Consider the following 18,129-nt stretch of genomic DNA (forward strand, 5'->3'; position numbering starts at 1 on the left):
ATTGTGTCTAACACTTTAGTAGAGGAAAAAGAAGACGACATAAAAGTCACTAAAGGTTTCAAAGTTGTCTTCAATCGTCATATTAATAACAATAACATTAATAATAATAATACTAATAGAACTAAATTTGCTTATATGCAAACGCTTAATTAAGGTAACAGTGTTTTGGTTTCTTGCTCATATCTCGAAAACAGTTACTCCTATCAATTTTTATCTTTTTACTAAAATTCAAGCAGATAAAATTTCCTACAAAATAGTTATTTGCATTTTTTATGTAGGACTAACCATAAGCGAGATATAAGATTGAAAATAATTAATATTTAAAATAGAAGTGCTTTAACAGAAAATGTCTTGTGATTTAAAATACACTTAATTTATTAGGTCCAATACTTTATTAGAAAAAAAAGGGGGTGACATATAAGTCACTGAAGTCTTCAGAGTCGATTTTAAATGCTGCATTTTCGTCTTCGTCTCAAACATTGAAAACTAAATTACATTTTTGTTCTGAAACGGTAACAGTTTTTACTTTGGTTTTTTGCTTATATCTCGAAAACAGTTACTCCTATCAATTTTTATCTTTCTTCAAACATTTTATTTTAAAGCAAATTTTTGTTAAATATTATTTATATCCAACTCTATAACTCGCTTATGGTTGGTCCTACAAGAAAAATGCAAATAACTATTCTGTAGAATATTTTATCAGCTTTAATTTTGAAAGAAAGACAAAAATTCATAGGAGTAACTGTTTTCGAGATATAAGCAAGAAACCAAAAAACTGTTACCTTAATAAAGCGCTTGCATATAAGCAGATTTAGTACTATTAGTATTATTATTATTAATGTTATTGTTATTAATATGACGACTAAAAACGATTCTGAAGACTTTGGTGACATTTATGTCCTTTTCTTTTTTCTCTACTAAAGTGTTAGACACAATTAATTTAGTTTAATTTCAGTATTTCAAACATTTTATTTTTAAGCAAGTTTTTGTTAAATATTATTTATATCCAACTTTATAACTCGCTTATGGTTGGTCCTACAAGAAAAATGCAAATAACTATTTTGTAGGAAATGTTATCAGCTTTAATTTTGAAAGTAAGATAAAAATTGATAGGAGTAACTGTTTTCGAGATATAAGCAAAAAACCAAAGTAAAAACTGTTACCGTTTCAGAACAAAAATGTAATTCAGTTTTCAATGTTTGAGACGAAGACGAAAATGCAGCATTTAAAATCGACTCTGAAGACTTCAGTGACTTATATGTCACCCCCTTTTTTTTTAATAAAGTATTGGACCTAATAAATTAAGTGTATTTTAAATCACAAGACATTTTCTGTTAAAGCACTTCTTTTTTAAATATTAATTATTTTCAATCTTATATCTCGCTTATGGTTAGTCCTACATAAAAAATGCAAATAACTATTTTGTAGGAAATTTTATCAGCTTGAATTTTAGTAAAAAAATAAAAATTAATAGGAGTAACTGTTTTCGAGATATGAGCAAGAAACCAAAACACTGTTACCTTAATTAAGCGTTTGCATATAAGCAAATTTAGTACAATTAGTATTATTATTATTAATGTTATTGTTATTAATATGACGATTAAAGACAACTTTGAAACCTTTAGTGACTTTTATGTCTTCTTCTTTATCCTCTACTAAAGTGTTAGACACAATTAAATTAGTTTAATTTCAGTTTTTCAAACATTTTATTTTAAAGCAAATTTTTGTTAAATATTATTTATATCCAACTCTATAACTCGCTTATGGTTGGTCCTACAAGAAAAATGCAAATAACTATTTTGTAGGAAATTTTATCAGCTTTAATTTCGACAGAAAGATAAAAATTGATAGGAGTAACTGTTTTCGAGATATAAGCAAAAAACCAATAAGAAAACTGTGACTGTTACTGAACAAAAATGTAATTCAGTTTTCAATGTTTGAGACGAAGACGAAACTGCAGCATTTAAAAACGACTCTGAAGACTTCAGTGACTTTTATGTCACTTCCTTTTTCTTCTAATAAAGTATTGGACCCAATAAATTAAGTGTATTTTAAATCACAAGACATTTTCTGTTAAAGCACTTTTTTTTTAAATATTAATTATTTTCAATCATATATCTCGCTTATGGTTAGTCCTACATGAAAAATGCAAATAACTATTTTGTAGGAAATTTTATCAGCTTGAATTTTAGTAAAAAGATAAAAATTGATAGGAGTAACTGTTTTCGAGATATAAGCAAGAAATCAAAACACTGTTACCTTAATTAAGCGATTGCATATAAGCAAATTTAGTACTATTATTATTATTATTATTAATGTTATTGTTATTAATATGACAACTAAAGACAACTCTGAAACCTTTAGTGACTTTTATGTCTTTTCCTTTTTCCTCTACTAAAGTGTTAGACACAATTAAATTAGTTTAATTTCAGTTTTTCAAACATTTTATTTTAAAGCAAATTTTTGTTAAATATTATTTATATCCAACTCTATAACTCGTTTATGGTTGGTCCTACAAGAAAAATGCAAATAACAATTTTGTAGGAAATTTTATCAGCTTTAATTTTGAAAAAAAGACAAAAATTCATAGGAGTAACTGTTTTCGAGATATAAGCAAGAAACCAAAAAACTGTTACCTTAATAAAGCGCTTGCATATAAGCAGATTTAGTACTATTAGTATTATTATTATTAATGTTATTGTTATTAATATGACGACTAAAAACGATTCTGAAGACTTTGGTGACTTTTATGTCTTTTTCTTTTTTCTCTACTAAAGTGTTAGACACAATTAATTTAGTTTAATTTCAGTATTTCCAACATTTTATTTTTAAGCAAGTTTTTGTTAAATATTATTTATATCCAACTTTATAACTCGCTTATGGTTGGTCCTACAAGAAAAATGCAAATAACTATTTTGTAGGAAATGTTATCAGCTTTAATTTTGAAAAAAAGATAAAAATTGATAGGAGTAACTGTTTTCGAGATATAAGCAAAAAACCAAAGTAAAAACTGTTACCGTTTCAAAACAAAAATGTAATTCAGTTTTCAATGTTTGAGACGAAGACGAAAATGCAGCATTTAAAATCGACTCTGAAGACTTCAGTGACTTATATGTCACCCCCTTTTTTTTTTAATAAAGTATTGGACCTAATAAATTAAGTGTATTTTAAATCACAAGACATTTTCTGTTAAAGCACTTCTTTTTTAAATATTAATTATTTTCAATCTTATATCTCGCTTATGGTTGGTCCTACAAGAAAAATGCAAATAACTATTTTGTAGGAAATTTTATCAGCTTTAATTTTGAAAAAAGATAAAAATTGATAGGAGTAACTGTTTTCGAGATATAAGCAAGAAACCAAAAAACTGTTACCTTAATAAAGCGCTTGCATATTAGCAGATTTAGTACTATTAGTATTATTATTATTAATGTTATTGTTATTAATATGACGACTAAAAACGATTCTGAAGACTTTGGTGACTTTTATGTCTTTTTCTTTTTTCTCTACTAAAGTGTTAGACTCAATTAATTTAGTTTAATTTCGGTTTTTCAAACATTTTATTTAAAGCAAATTTTTGTTAAATATTATTTATATCCAACTCTATAACTCGCTTATGGTTGGTCCTACAAGAAAAATGCAAATAACTATTTTGTAGGAAGCTTTATCAGCTTTAATTTTAAAAGAAAGATAAAAATTGATAGGAGTAACTGTTTTCGAGATATAAGCAAAAAACCAATAAGAAAACTGTAACAGTTACTGAACAAAAATATAATTCAGTTTTCAATGTTTGAGACGAAGACGAAAATGCAGCATTTACAAACGACTCTAAAGACTTCAGTGACCTTTCTGTCACCTCTTTTTTCTTCTAATAAAGTATTGGACCCAATAAATTAAGTGTATTTTAAATCACAAGACATTTTCTGTTGAAGCACTTTTTTTTAAATTTTAATTATTTTCAAACTTATATCTCGCTTATGGTTAGTCCTACAATAAAAAGGCAATTAACTATTTTGTAGGAAATTTTATCAGCTTTAATTTTAGTTAAAAGATAAAAATTGATAGGAGTAACTGTTTTCGAGATATAAGCAAGAAACCAAAAAATTGTTACCTGAATTAAGCGTTTGCATGTAAGCAAATTTAGTACTATTAGTATTATTATTATTAATGTTATTGTTATTAATATGACGACTAAAAACGATTCTGAAGACTTTGGTGACTTTTATGTCTTTTTCTTTTTTCTCTACTAAAGTGTTAGACACAATTAATTTAGTTTAATTTCAGTATTTCAAACATTTAATTTTTAAGCAAATTTTTGTTAAATATTATTTATATCCAACTTTATAACTCGCTTATGGTTGGTTCTACAAGAAAAATGCAAATAACTATTTTGTAGAAAATTTTATCAGCTTTATTTTGAAAAAAAAATAAAAACTGATAGGAGTAATTGTTTTCGAGATATAAGCAAAAAACCAAAGTGAAAACTGTTACCGTTTCAGAACAAAAATGTAATTCAGTTTTCAATGTTTGAGACGAAGACGAAAATGCAGCATTTACAATCGACTCTAAAGACTTCAGTGACTTATATGTCACCCCCTTTTTCTTCTAATAAAGTATTGGACCTAATAAATTAAGTGTATTTTAAATCACAAGACATTTTCTGTTAAAGCACTTTTTTTTAAATATTAATTATTTTCAAACTTATATCTCGCTTATGGTTAGTCCTACATGAAAAATGCAAATAACTATTTTGTAGGAAATTTTATCAGCTTAAATTTTAGTAAAAAGATAAAAATTGATAGGAGTAACTGTTTTCGAGATATAAGCAAGAAACCAAAACACTGTTACCTTAATTGAGCGTTTGCATATAAGCAAATTTAGTACTATTAGTATTATTATTATTAATGTTATTGTTATTAATATGACAACTAAAGACAACTCCGAAACCTTTAGTGACTTTTATGTCTTTTCCTTTTTCCTCTACTAAAGTGTTAGACACAGTTAAATTAGTTTAATTTCAGTTTTTCAAACATTTTATTTTAAAGCAAATTTTTGTTATATATTATTTATATCCAACTCTATAACTCGCTTATGGTTGGTCCTACAAGAAAAATGCAAATAATTATTTTGTAGAATATTTTATCAGCTTTAATTTTGAAAGAAAGACAAAAATTCATAGGAGTAACTGTTTTCGAGATATAAGCAAGAAACCAAAAAACTGTTACCTTAATAAAGCGCTTGCATATAAGCAGATTTAGTACTATTAGTATTATTATTATTAATGTTATTGTTATTAATATGACGACTAAAAACGATTTTGAAGACTTTGGTGACTTTTATGTCTTTTTCTTTTTTCTCTACTAAAGTGTTAGACACAATTAATTTAGTTTAATTTCAGTATTTCAAACATTTTATTTTTAAGCAAGTTTTTGTTAAATATTATTTATATCCAACTTTATAACTCGCTTATGGTTGGTCCTACAAGAAAAATGCAAATAACTATTTTGTAGGAAATGTGATCAGCTTTAATTTTGAAAGAAAGATAAAAATTGATAGAAGTAACTGTTTTCGAGATATAAGCAAAAAACCAAAGTAAAAACTGTTACCGTCTCAGAACAAAAATGTAATTCAGTATTCAATGTTTGAGACGAAGACGAAAATGCAGTATTTAAAATCGACTCTGAAGACTTCAGTGACTTATATGTCACTCCCTTTTTTTTCTAATAAAGTATTGGACCTAATAAATTAAGTGTATTTTAAATCACAAGACATTTTCTGTTAAAGCACTTCTTTTTTAAATATTAATTATTTTCAATCTTATATCTCGCTTATGGTTAGTCCTACATAAAAAATGCAAATAACTATTTTGTAGGAAATTTTATCAGCTTGAATTTTAGTAAAAAGTTAAAAATTGATAGGAGTAACTGTTTTCGAGATATGAGCAAGAAACCAAAACACTGTTACCTTAATTAAGCGTTTGCATATAAGCAAATTTAGTACTATTAGTATTATTATTATTAATGTTATTGTTATTAATATGACGATTAAAGACAACTTTGAAACCTTTAGTGACTTTTATGTCTTCTTCTTTTTCCTCTACTAAAGTGTTAGACACAATTAAATTAGTTTAATTTCAGTTTTTCAAACATTTTATTTTAAAGCATGTTTTTGTTAAATATTATTTATATCCAACTCTATAACTCGCTTATGGTTGGTCCTACAAGAAAAATGCAAATAACTATTTTGTAGGAAATTTTATCAGCATTAATTTTGAAAAAAAGATAAAAATTGATAGGAGTAACTGTTTTCGAGATATAAGCAAAAAACCAATAAGAAAACTGTGACTGTTACTGAACAAAAATGTAATTCGGTTTTCAATGTTTGAGACGAAGACGAAACTGCAGCATTTAAAAACGACTCTGAAGACTTCAGTGACTTTTATGTCACTTCCTTTTTCTTCTAATAAAGTATTGGACCCAATAAATTAAGTGTATTTTAAATCACAAGACATTTTCTGTTAAAGCACTTTTTTTTTAAATATTAATTATTTTCAATCATATATCTCGCTTATGGTTAGTCCTACATGAAAAATGCAAATAACTATTTTGTAGGAAATTTTATCAGCTTGAATTTTAGTAAAAAGATAAAAATTGATAGGAGTAACTGTTTTCGAGATATAAGCAAGAAACCAAAACACTGTTACCTTAATTAAGCGTTTGCATATAAGCAAATTTAGTACTATTAGTATTATTATTATTAATGTTATTGTTATTAATATGACGATTAAAGACAACTTTGAAACCTTTAGTGACTTTTATGTCTTCTTCTTTTTCCTCTACTAAAGTGTTAGACTCAATTAATTTAGTTTAATTTCGGTTTTTCAAACATTTTATTTTAAAGCAAATTTTTGTTAAATATTATTTATATCCAACTCTATAACTCGCTTATGGTTGGTCCTACAAGAAAAATGTAAATAACTCTTTTGTTGGAAATTTTATCAGCTTTAATTTTGAAAGAAAGATAAAATTTGATAGGAGTAACTGTTTTCGAGATATAAGCAAAAACCAATAAGAAAACTGTAACTGTTACTGAACAAAAATGTAATTCAGTTTTCAATGTTTGAGACGAAGTCAAAAATGCAGCATTTAAAAACGACTCTGAAGACTTCAATGACTTTTATGTCACCTCATTTTTCTTCTAATAAAGTATTGGACCCAACAAATTAAGTGTATTTTAAATCACAAGACATTTTCTGTTAAAACACTTTTTTTTAATTAATAATTATTTTCAAACTTATATCTCGCTTATGGTTAGTTCTACATGAAAAATGCAAATAACTATTTTGTAGGAAATTTTATCACCTTTAATTTTGGTGAAACAGTAAAAATTGATAGGAGTAACTGTTTTCGAGATATAGGCAGAAAACAAAAAAACTGTTACCTTAATTAAGCGCTTGCATATAAGCAAATTTAGTACTACTAGTATTGTTATTATAAATGTTATTGTTATTAATATGACGACTAAAGACAACTTTAAGACTTTAGAGACTTTTATGTCTCTCCTTTTTCCTCTACTAAAGTGTTAGACACAATTAATTTAGTTTAATTTCGGTTTTTCAAACATTTTATTTTAAAGCAAATTTTTGTTAAATATTAAAAACTATAAAATGGCTTAGATTGCCTAAAAACACAGATCACACATGATCTTTTGCATAAAAATGAGAAAACGCTCATGTAACACACAAAATAAGCTCCATTTTTCCTTTTTAAAAGTATTATTATTATTATTATTATTATTATTATTACTTTTGTTACTATTACTATTATTATTATTATTATTATTATTATTATTATTATTGTTATTATTATTATTATTATTATTATTATTATTATTATTATTAAAAACTTATATTAAACAGACAGAAAACGTCGTATTCTGACACAACTTAAAACACAGATCACACATGATCTTTTGCATAGAAATGAGAAAACGCTCATATAACACAAAATAAGCTTCATTTTGGCTTAGAAAACTAAGCTTACTTTTACTACTACTATAATTTTTATTTTTATTATTATTATTATTATTATTATTATTACTATTATTTTTATTATTATTATTACTATTATTATTATTATTATTATTATTATTATTATTATTATTATTATTATTATTATTAATAGTATTATTATTAAAGACCGATTATAACTTTTGTATAGTAAATGTTTTTATACCAGTTTTAAAATGAGTTATTAATTTTAGACAATTTCTTGCCTAAAAACACAGATCACAGATGATCTCTTGCATAGAAATGAGAAAACGCTCAGATAACACAAAATAAGCATCATTTTTGCTTAGAAAAACTAAGCTTTAATTTAGAAAGAAATTTATTATTATAAGTATTATTATCATTATTATTATTATTATTATTATTATTATTATTATTGTTTCTTTTATTATTATTATTACTATTATTATTATTATTATTATTATTATTATTATTATTATTATTATTATTATTATTATTATTGTTATTATTATTATTATTATTATTATTATTAACTTTTGTATAGTAAATGTTTTTATACCAGTTTTAAAATGAGTTATTAATTTTATTCAATTTCTTGCCTAAAAACACAGATCACAGATGATCTCTTGCATAGAAATGAGAAAACGCTCATATAACACACAAAATAAGCATCATTTTTGCTTAGAAAAACTAAGCTTTAATTTAGAAAGAAATTCATTATTATAAGTATTATTAACATTATTATTATTATTATTATTATTATTATTATTATTTCTTTTATTACTATTATTATTATTACTATTATTATTATTATTATTATTATTACTATTATTATTATTATTATTATTACTATTATTATTATTATTATTATTAACTTTTGTATAGTAAATGTTTTTATACCAGTTTTAAAATGAGTTATTAATTTTAGACAATTTCTTGCCTAAAAATACAGATCACAGATGATTTCTTGCATAGAAATGAGAAAGCGCTCATATAACACACAAAATAAGCTTCATTTTTGCTTAGAAAACTAAGCTTACTTTTATTTCTATTATTATTTTTATTATTATTATTATTATTATTATTATTATTATTATTATTATTATTATTAATATTATTATTATTGTTATTATTATTATTATTAACTTTTGTATAGTAAATGTTTTTATACGAGTTTTAAAATGAGTTATTAATTTTAGACAATTTCTTGCCTAAAAATACAGATCACAGATGATTTCTTGCATAGAAATGAGAAAGCGCTCATATAACACACAAAATAAGCATCATTTTTGCTTAGAAAAACTAAGCTTTAATTTAGAAAGAAATTCATTATTATAAGTATTATTATCATTATTACTATTATTATTATTATTATTACTATTATTATTATTATTATTATTATTATTATTATTATTATTATTATTATTGTTATTATTATTATTATTATTATTATTATTAACTTTTGTATAGTAAATGTTTTTATACCAGTTTTAAAATGAGTTATTAATTTTAGACAATTTCTTGCCTAAAAATACAGATCACAGATGATTTCTTGCATAGAAATGAGAAAGCGCTCATATAACACACAAAATAAGCTTCATTTTGGCTTAGAAAACTAAGCTTACTTTTATTTCTATTATTATTTTTATTATTATTATTGTTATTATTATTATTATTATTATTATTATTATTATTGTTATTATTATTATTATTATTAAAAACTTATATTAAACAGACAGAAAACGTCGTATTCTGACACAAAAAAACGAATTACGTTATAGACTTGACGAGAACGGCGTATCTCGGACTCTTATAGGACTCTTATAGGGTCAAAAATTATCAGTTTGGATTAAAACAAATTATTTTTGTTGACTCTCAGTCTGAATTGTTCATCAGTTCAAACAAAAACGGCTTACTTTAGACGATCTTTTGCTTTGAACAAGAAAACTTACATCGAACAGACTAAAAACGTATTAATCTGGCATAAAAAAGCAATTTATGTATCACTTTGGATAAAGGCAGCTAATCCTATTCGTTTCATTGCTTAAAATAGACAAAATTGTTAATAAATCTAACAAAAACGCTGTATTCTAGCACAAAATACTAATTACATTATAGTTTCGACGAGAATAGCTTATTTGGAATGATTCTATGCTTCCAAACGAGTAAATTTTTAATAAACAGATGCCAAACATCATGTTTTGTCCTATAAAGACATTTTATATTGCAGTTTGTATTAAAACAAAATATTTTCGTTGATTCTTTGTTGGAAGCAGCAAACCTAACATTAAAGAATCTGAAAACTTTGTATTCGGACACAAACCACCGAATTTTGTTTCAGTTTAGACAAAAACGGTTGATTTTCGACAATATTTTGCTTTGAACAAGAAAGCTTATATCAAACTGACTAAAAACGTCTTATTTTAGCACAAAACAAAAGATTTGCGTTATAGTCTTAAAGCTGATTCATGCCACAGTTTGGATAAAAACCAATTATTTTTGTTAATTCATTGTTACAAACAAGAAACCTTACATCAAAGAAACTGAAAACCCCTTATTTAGGCACAAAAATTCGAATTACGTTTCAGTCTGGACAAAAACTGCTTATTTTAGACGATCCTTTGTTTTGAACACGAAAACTTACATTAAAAAGATTAAAAACGTCTTATTCTGGCTGAAAACTGCAAATTATATATTACTCTAGATAAAAGCAATTTATCTGATTACTCCTTTACTTAGAATAGAGTAAACTTGTATAAAACTTAATGAAAACTTTAAATTTCGTCTCAAAGAAATAATTTACGTTATAGTTTTGACCAGCACTGTTTATTTCAAACGAAATTATGATTCGAAACTAATGAACTTTTATGGGGCAGATGCAAAACCACATATTACCATATAAAGCGTTGTTTTAAAGCAAAGTATTACCTTTTGCAACAAGAAATTTCACGTCAAAGAAACTGAAAACTTCGTATCCATACATAAATATCTAATTACGTATCAGTTTAGGCAAATACAGCTTATTTTAAACGGTTCCTTGCTATAAACAAGAAAAATTTTATCAAGCATATTGAAAAGGTCTTATTCTCGAAAATAAGAGCAAATTATGTATCAGTTTTAACAAAAGCGGATTACTCTGTTTGATTCTATGCTTAGAGTAGAGTAAACTACTATAAAACGTAATGAAAACTCTATATTTAAGCTCAAAAGAACAAATTACGTTATAGTTTTGACAAAAAAAAATATTTCGGACGATTACATACTTCGAAGTAAGCAAACTTTAATTGAACATGTGCAAAAGCTAATACTCTGCTTTAAAATAATGATTTATGTGGTAATATGGTATTTTGCATCTGTCCTATAAAAGTTTACCCGTTTCGCTCCATTGAATCATTAGAAATAAATTATTTTGACACAACAACAACACAAATAATTTGTTTTTGTTTAAACTGTAACATAAGTCGCTTTTATAAAACGAACTAAGACGTTTGGCATCTGCTTAGTGAAAGTTTTCTCGTTTGGGGGCATAAAATCGTTTGAAATTAACAGTTCTGGTCAAAACTATTACGTAAATTATTTCTTTGTATCACTTTAAAGATTTGCGTTATAGTCTTGACGAGAACTGTTAATTTCAAACGATTCTATGCTTTGAAACCAGTATACTTTCACTGAACAGAGGCAAAACGTCTGATTTCGCCTTTAAAAAACGATTTATGTCACAGTTTGGATTAAAACCAATGATTTTCGTTTATTCATTGTTACAAACAAGAAACCTTACATCAAAGAAACTGAAAACCTCTTATTCAGGCCCAGAAAATCAAATTACGTTTCAGTCTGGACACAAATGGCTTATTTTAGACGATTCTTTCTTTTGAACACGAAAACTTACATTAAAAAGATTAAAAACGTCTTATTCTGGCTCAAAACTGCAAATTATGTATTACTTTGGATAAAAGCAGTTTATCCTGATTACTCCTTTGCTTAGAATAGAGCAAACTTGTATAAAACTTAATGAAAACTTTAAATTTCGTCTCAAAGAAATAATTTACGTTATAGTTTTGACCAGAACTGTTAATTTCAAACGATTTTATGCCCTCAAACGAGAAAACTTTCACTAAACAGATGCCAAACGTCTTAGTTCGTTTTATAAAAACGACATGTTACAGTTTAAACAAAAAAATTATTTTCGTTGTTGTGTCAAAATAATTTATTTCGAATGATTCAATGGAGCGAAACGAGTAAACTTTTATAGGACAGATGCAAAATACTATATTACCACATAAATCGTTATTTTAAAGCAAAGTATTAGCTTTTGCACTTGTTCAATTAAAGTTTGCTTACTTCGAAATATGTAGTCGTCCGAAATAATTTTTTTTTGTCAAAACTATAACGTAATTTGTTCTTTTGAGCTTGAATATAGAGTTTTCATTACGTTTTATAGTAGTTTACTCTACTCTAAGCATAGAATCAAACAGAGTAATCCGCTTTTGTTAAAACTGATACATAATTTGCTCTTATTTTCGAGAATAAGACATTTTCAATATATTTGATAAAAATTTTCTTGTTTATAGCAAGGAATCGTTTAAAATAAGCTGTATTTGCCTAAACTGATACGTAATTCGATATTTGTGCATGGATACGATGTTTTCAGTTTCTTTGACGTGAAATTTCTTGTTGCAAAAGGTAATAATTTGCTTTAAAACAACGCTTTATATTGTAATATGTGGTTTTGCATCTGCCTCATAAAAGTTCATTAGTTTCGAATCATAAAATCGTTTGAAATAAACAGTGCTGGTCAAAACTATAACGTAAATTATTTCTTTGAGACGAAATTTAAAGTTTTTATTAAGTTTTATACAAGTTTACTCTATTCTAAGTAAAGGAGTAGTCAGGATAAATTGCTTTTATCTAGAGTAATATATAATTTGCAGTTTTCAGCCAGAATAAGACGTTTTTGATCTTTTTAATGTAAGTTTTTGTATTCAAAACAAAGGATCGTCTAAAGTAAGCAGTTTTTGTTCAGACTGAAACGTAATTCGAATTTCTGTGCCTGAATAAGGGGTTTTCAGTTACTTTGATGTAAGGTTTCATGTTTGTAACAATGAATTAACGAAAATAATTGGTTTTTATCCAAACTGTGGCATGAATCGTTTTTAAAAGGCGAAATAAGATGTTTTTCCTCTGTACAGTGAAAGTTTACTCGTTTCAAAGCATAGAACCGTTTGAAATTAACAGCTCTCGTTAAGACTATAACGCAAATCTTTTGTTTTGTGCTAAAATAAGACGTTTTTAGTCAGTTTGATATAAGTTTTCTTGTTCAAAGCAAAATATTGTCGAAAATCAACCGTTTTTGTCTAAACTGATACAAAATTCGGTGGTTTGTGTCCGAATACAAAGTTTTCAGATTCTTTAATGTTAGGTTTGCTGCTTCTAACAAAGAATCAACGAAAATATTTTGTTTTAATACAAACTGCAATATAAAATGTCTTTATAGGACAAAACATGAGGTTTGGCATCTGTTTAATAAAAATTTACTCGTTTGGAAGCATAGAATCATTCCAAATAAGCTATTCTCGTCGATACTATAATGTAATTAGTATTTTGTGCTAGAATACAGCGTTTTTGTTAGATTTATTAACAATTTTGTCTATTTTAAGCAATAAAACGAATAGGATTAGCTGCCTTTATCCGAAGTGATACATAAATTGCTCTTTTATGCCAGATTAATACGTTTTTAATCTGTTCTATGTAAGTTTTCTTGTTCAAAGCAAAAGATCGTCTAAAATAAGCCGTTTTTGTTTGAACTGATAAACAATTCAGACTGAGACTCAACAAAAATAATTTGTTTTAATCCAAACTGATACTTTTTGACCCTATAAGAGTCCTATAAGAGTCCGAGATACGCCGATCTCGCCAAGTCTATAACGTAATTCGTTTTTTTGTGTCAGAATACGACGTTTTCTGTCTGTTTAATATAAGTTTTTAATAATAATAATAATAACAATAATAATAATAATAATAATAATAATAATAATAATAATAATAATAATAATAATAATAATAATAATAATAGTAATAATAATAATAATATTAATAATAATAATAATGAAAATAATAATAGTAATAAAAGTAAGCTTAGTTTTCTAAGCAAAAATGAAGCTTATTTTGTGTGTTATATGAGCGTTTTCTCATTTCTATGCAAGAAATCATCTGTGATCTGTGTTTTTAGGCAACAAATTGTCTAAAATTAATATCTCATTTTAAAACTGGTATAAAAGCATTTACTATACAAAAGTTATAATCAGTTTTTAATAATAATAAAATTAATAATAATAATAATAATAATAATAATAATAATAATAATAATAATAGTAATAGTAACATAAGTAATAATAATAATAATACTTTTAATAAGGAAAAATGGAGCTTATTTTGTGTGTTACATGAGCGTTTTCTCATTTCTATGCAAAAGATCATGTGTGATCTGTGTTTTTAGGCAATCTAACCCATTTTATAGTTTTTAATATTTAACAAAAATTTGCTTTAAAATAAAATGTTTGAAAAACTGAAATTAAACTAAATTAATTGTGTCTAACACTTTAGTAGAGGAAAAAGGAGGAGACATAAAAGTCACTAAAGTCTTAGAGTTGTCTTTAGTCGTCATATTAATAACAATAACATTTATAATAACAATACTAGTAGTACTAAATTTGCTTATATGCAAGCGCTTACTTAAGGTAACAGTTTTTTTGTTTTTTGCTTATATCTCGAAAACAGTTACTCCTAACAATTTTTACTTTTTCACCAAAATTAAAGGTGATAAAATTTCCTACAAAATAGTTATTTGCATTTTTCATGTAGAACTAACCATAAGCGAGATATAAGTTTGAAAATAATTAATAATTAAAAAAAAGTGTTTTAACAGAAAATGTCTTGTGATTTAAAATACACTTAATTTATTGGGTCCAATACTTTATTAGAAGAAAAAGGAGGTAACATAAAAGTCACTGAAGTCTTCAGAGTCGTTTTTAAATGCTGCATTTTTGTCTTCGTCTCAAACATTGAAAACTGAATTACATTTTTGTTCAGTAACAGTTACAGTTTTCTTATTGGTTTTTTGCTTATATCTCGAAAACAGTTACTCCTATCAAATTTTATCTTTCTTTCAAAATTAAAGCTGATAAAATTTCCAACAAAATAGTTATTTACATTTTTCTTGTAGGACCAAGAATAAACGAGTTATAGAGTTGGATATAAATAATATTTAACAAAAATTTGCTTTAAAATAAAATGCTTGAAAAACCGGAATTAAACTAATTTAATTGTGTCTAACACTTTAGTAGAGGAAAAAGGAGAAGACATAAAAGTCACTAAATGTTTCAGAGTCGTCTTTAGTCGTCATATTAATAACAATAACATTAATAATAATAATACTAATAGTACTAAATTTGCTTATATGCAAACGCTTAATTAAGGTAACAGTTTTTTGGTTTCTTGCTTATATCTCGAAAACAGTTACTCCTATGAATTTTTATCTTTTTTTCAAAATTAAAGCTGATAAAATTTCCTACAAAATAGTTATTTGCATTTTTTTGTAGGACCAACCATAAGCGAGTTATAGAGTTGGATATAAATAATCTTTAACAAAAATTTGCTTTAAAATAAAATGTTTGAAAAACCGAAATTAAAATAAACTAAGACTAACACTTTAGTAGAGGAAAAAAGAGAAGACATAAAAGTCACCAAAGTCTTAAGAGTCGTTTTTAGTCGTCATATTAATAACAATAACATTAATAATAATAATACTAATATTACTAAATTTGCTTATATGCAAGCGGTTAATTAAGGTAACAGTTTCTTGCTTATATCTCAAAAACAGTTACTCCTATCAATTGTTATCTTTTTACTAAAATTAAAGCTGATAAAATTTCCTACAAAATATTTATTTGCATTTTTTATGTAGGACTAACCATAAGCGAGATATAAGTTTGAAAATAATTAATATTTAAAAAAAAGTGCTTTAACAGAAAATGTCTTGTGATTTAAAATACACTTAATTTATTGGGTCCAATACTTAATTAGAAGAAAAAGGAGGTGACAGTAAATGCTACATTTTCGTCTTCGTCTCAAACATTAAATACTGAATTACATTTTTGTTTAGTAACTGTTACAGTTTTCACTTTGGTTTTTTGCTTATATCTCGAAAACAGTTACTCCTATCAATTTTTATCTTTCCTTCAAAATTAAAGCGGATAAAATTTTTTACAAAATAGTTTTTTGCATTTTTTTGTAGGACCAACTATAAGCGAGTTATAGAGTTGGATATAAATAATCTTTAACAAAAATTTGATATAAAAATAAAAAAAGATAAAAATTGATAGGAGTAACTGTTTTCGAGATATAAGCAAGAAACCAAAAAACTGTTACCTTAATTAAGCGTTTGCATATAAGCTAATTTAGTACTAATAGTATTATTATTATTAATGTTATTGTTAATAATATGACGACTAAAGACGACTCTGAAACCTTTAGTGACTTTTATGTCTTCTTCTTTTTCCTCTACTAAAGTGTTAGACTCAATTAATTTAGTTTAATTTCGGTTTTTCAAACATTTTATTTTAAAGCAAATTTTTATTGACGATTATTTATATCCAACTCTATAACTCGCTTATGCTTGGTCCTACAAGAAAAATGCAAATAACTATTTTGTAGAAAATTTTATCAGTTTTAATTTTAGTAAAAAGATAAAAATTGATAGGAGTAACTGTTTTCGAGATATAAGCAAGAAACCAAAAAACTGTTACCTTAATAAAGCGCTTGCATATAAGCAAATTTAGTACTATTAGTATTATTATTATTAATGTTATTGTTATTAAAATGACGACTAAAAACGACTCTGAAAACTTTGGTGACTTTTATGTCTTCTCCTTTTTCCTATACTAAAGTGTTAGACTCAATTAATTTAGTTTAATTTCGGTTTTTCAAACATTTTATTTTAAAGCAAATTTTTATTGACGATTATTTATATCCAACTCTATAACTCGCTTATGGTTGGTCTTACAAAAGAAATGCAAACAACTATTTTGTAGGAAATTTTATCAGCTTTAATTTTAGTAAAAAGATAAAAATTTATAGGAGTAACTGTTTTCGAGATATAAGCAAGAAACGAAAACACTGTTATCTTAATTAAGCGTTTGCATATAAGCAAATTTAGTACTATTAGTATTATTATCATTAATGTTATTGTTATTAATATGACGACTAAAGACGACTCTGAAACCTTTAGTGACTTTTATGTCTTTTTTTTTTCCTCTACTAAAGTGTTAGACACAATTAAATTAGTTTAATTTCAGTTTTTCAAACATTTTATTTTAAAGCAAATTTTTGTTAAATATTATTTATATCCAACTCTATAACTCGCTTATGGTTGGTCCTACAAGAAAAATGCAAATAACGATTTTGTAGGAAATTTTATCAGCTTTAATTTTGAAATAAAGATAAAAATTGATAGGAGTAACAGTTTTCGAGATATAAGCAAAAAACCAATAAGAAAACTGTAACTGTTACTGAACAAAAATGTAATTCAGTTTTTAATGTTTGAGACGAAGACGAAAATGCAGCATTTAAAATCGACTCTGAAGACTTCAGTGACTTTTATGTCACCTCCTTTTTCTTCTAATAAACTATTGGACCCAATAAATTAAGTGTATTTTAAATCCCAAGACATTTTCTGTTAAAACACTTTTTTTTTAAATATTAATTATTTTCAAACTTATATCTCGCTTATGGTTAGTCCTACATGAAAAATGCAAATAAATATTTTGTAGGAAATTTTATCAGTTTTAATTTTAGTGAAAAGATAAAAATTGATAGGAGTAACTGTTATCGAGATATAAGCAAGAAACCAAAAAACTGTTACCTTAATTAAGGGCTTACATATAAGCAAATTTAGTACTAAAAACCACTCTGAAGACTTTGGTGACTTTTATGTCACCTCCTTTTTCTTCTAATAAAGTATTGAACCCATTAAATTAAGTGTATTTTAAATCACAAGACATTTTCTGTTAAAGCACTTTTTCTTTAAATATTAATTATTTTCA

Source organism: Tribolium castaneum, unplaced genomic scaffold (genome assembly GCF_031307605.1).
Source record: "Tribolium castaneum strain GA2 unplaced genomic scaffold, icTriCast1.1 ptg000006l, whole genome shotgun sequence".
Lineage (NCBI taxonomy): Eukaryota > Metazoa > Arthropoda > Insecta > Coleoptera > Tenebrionidae > Tribolium > Tribolium castaneum.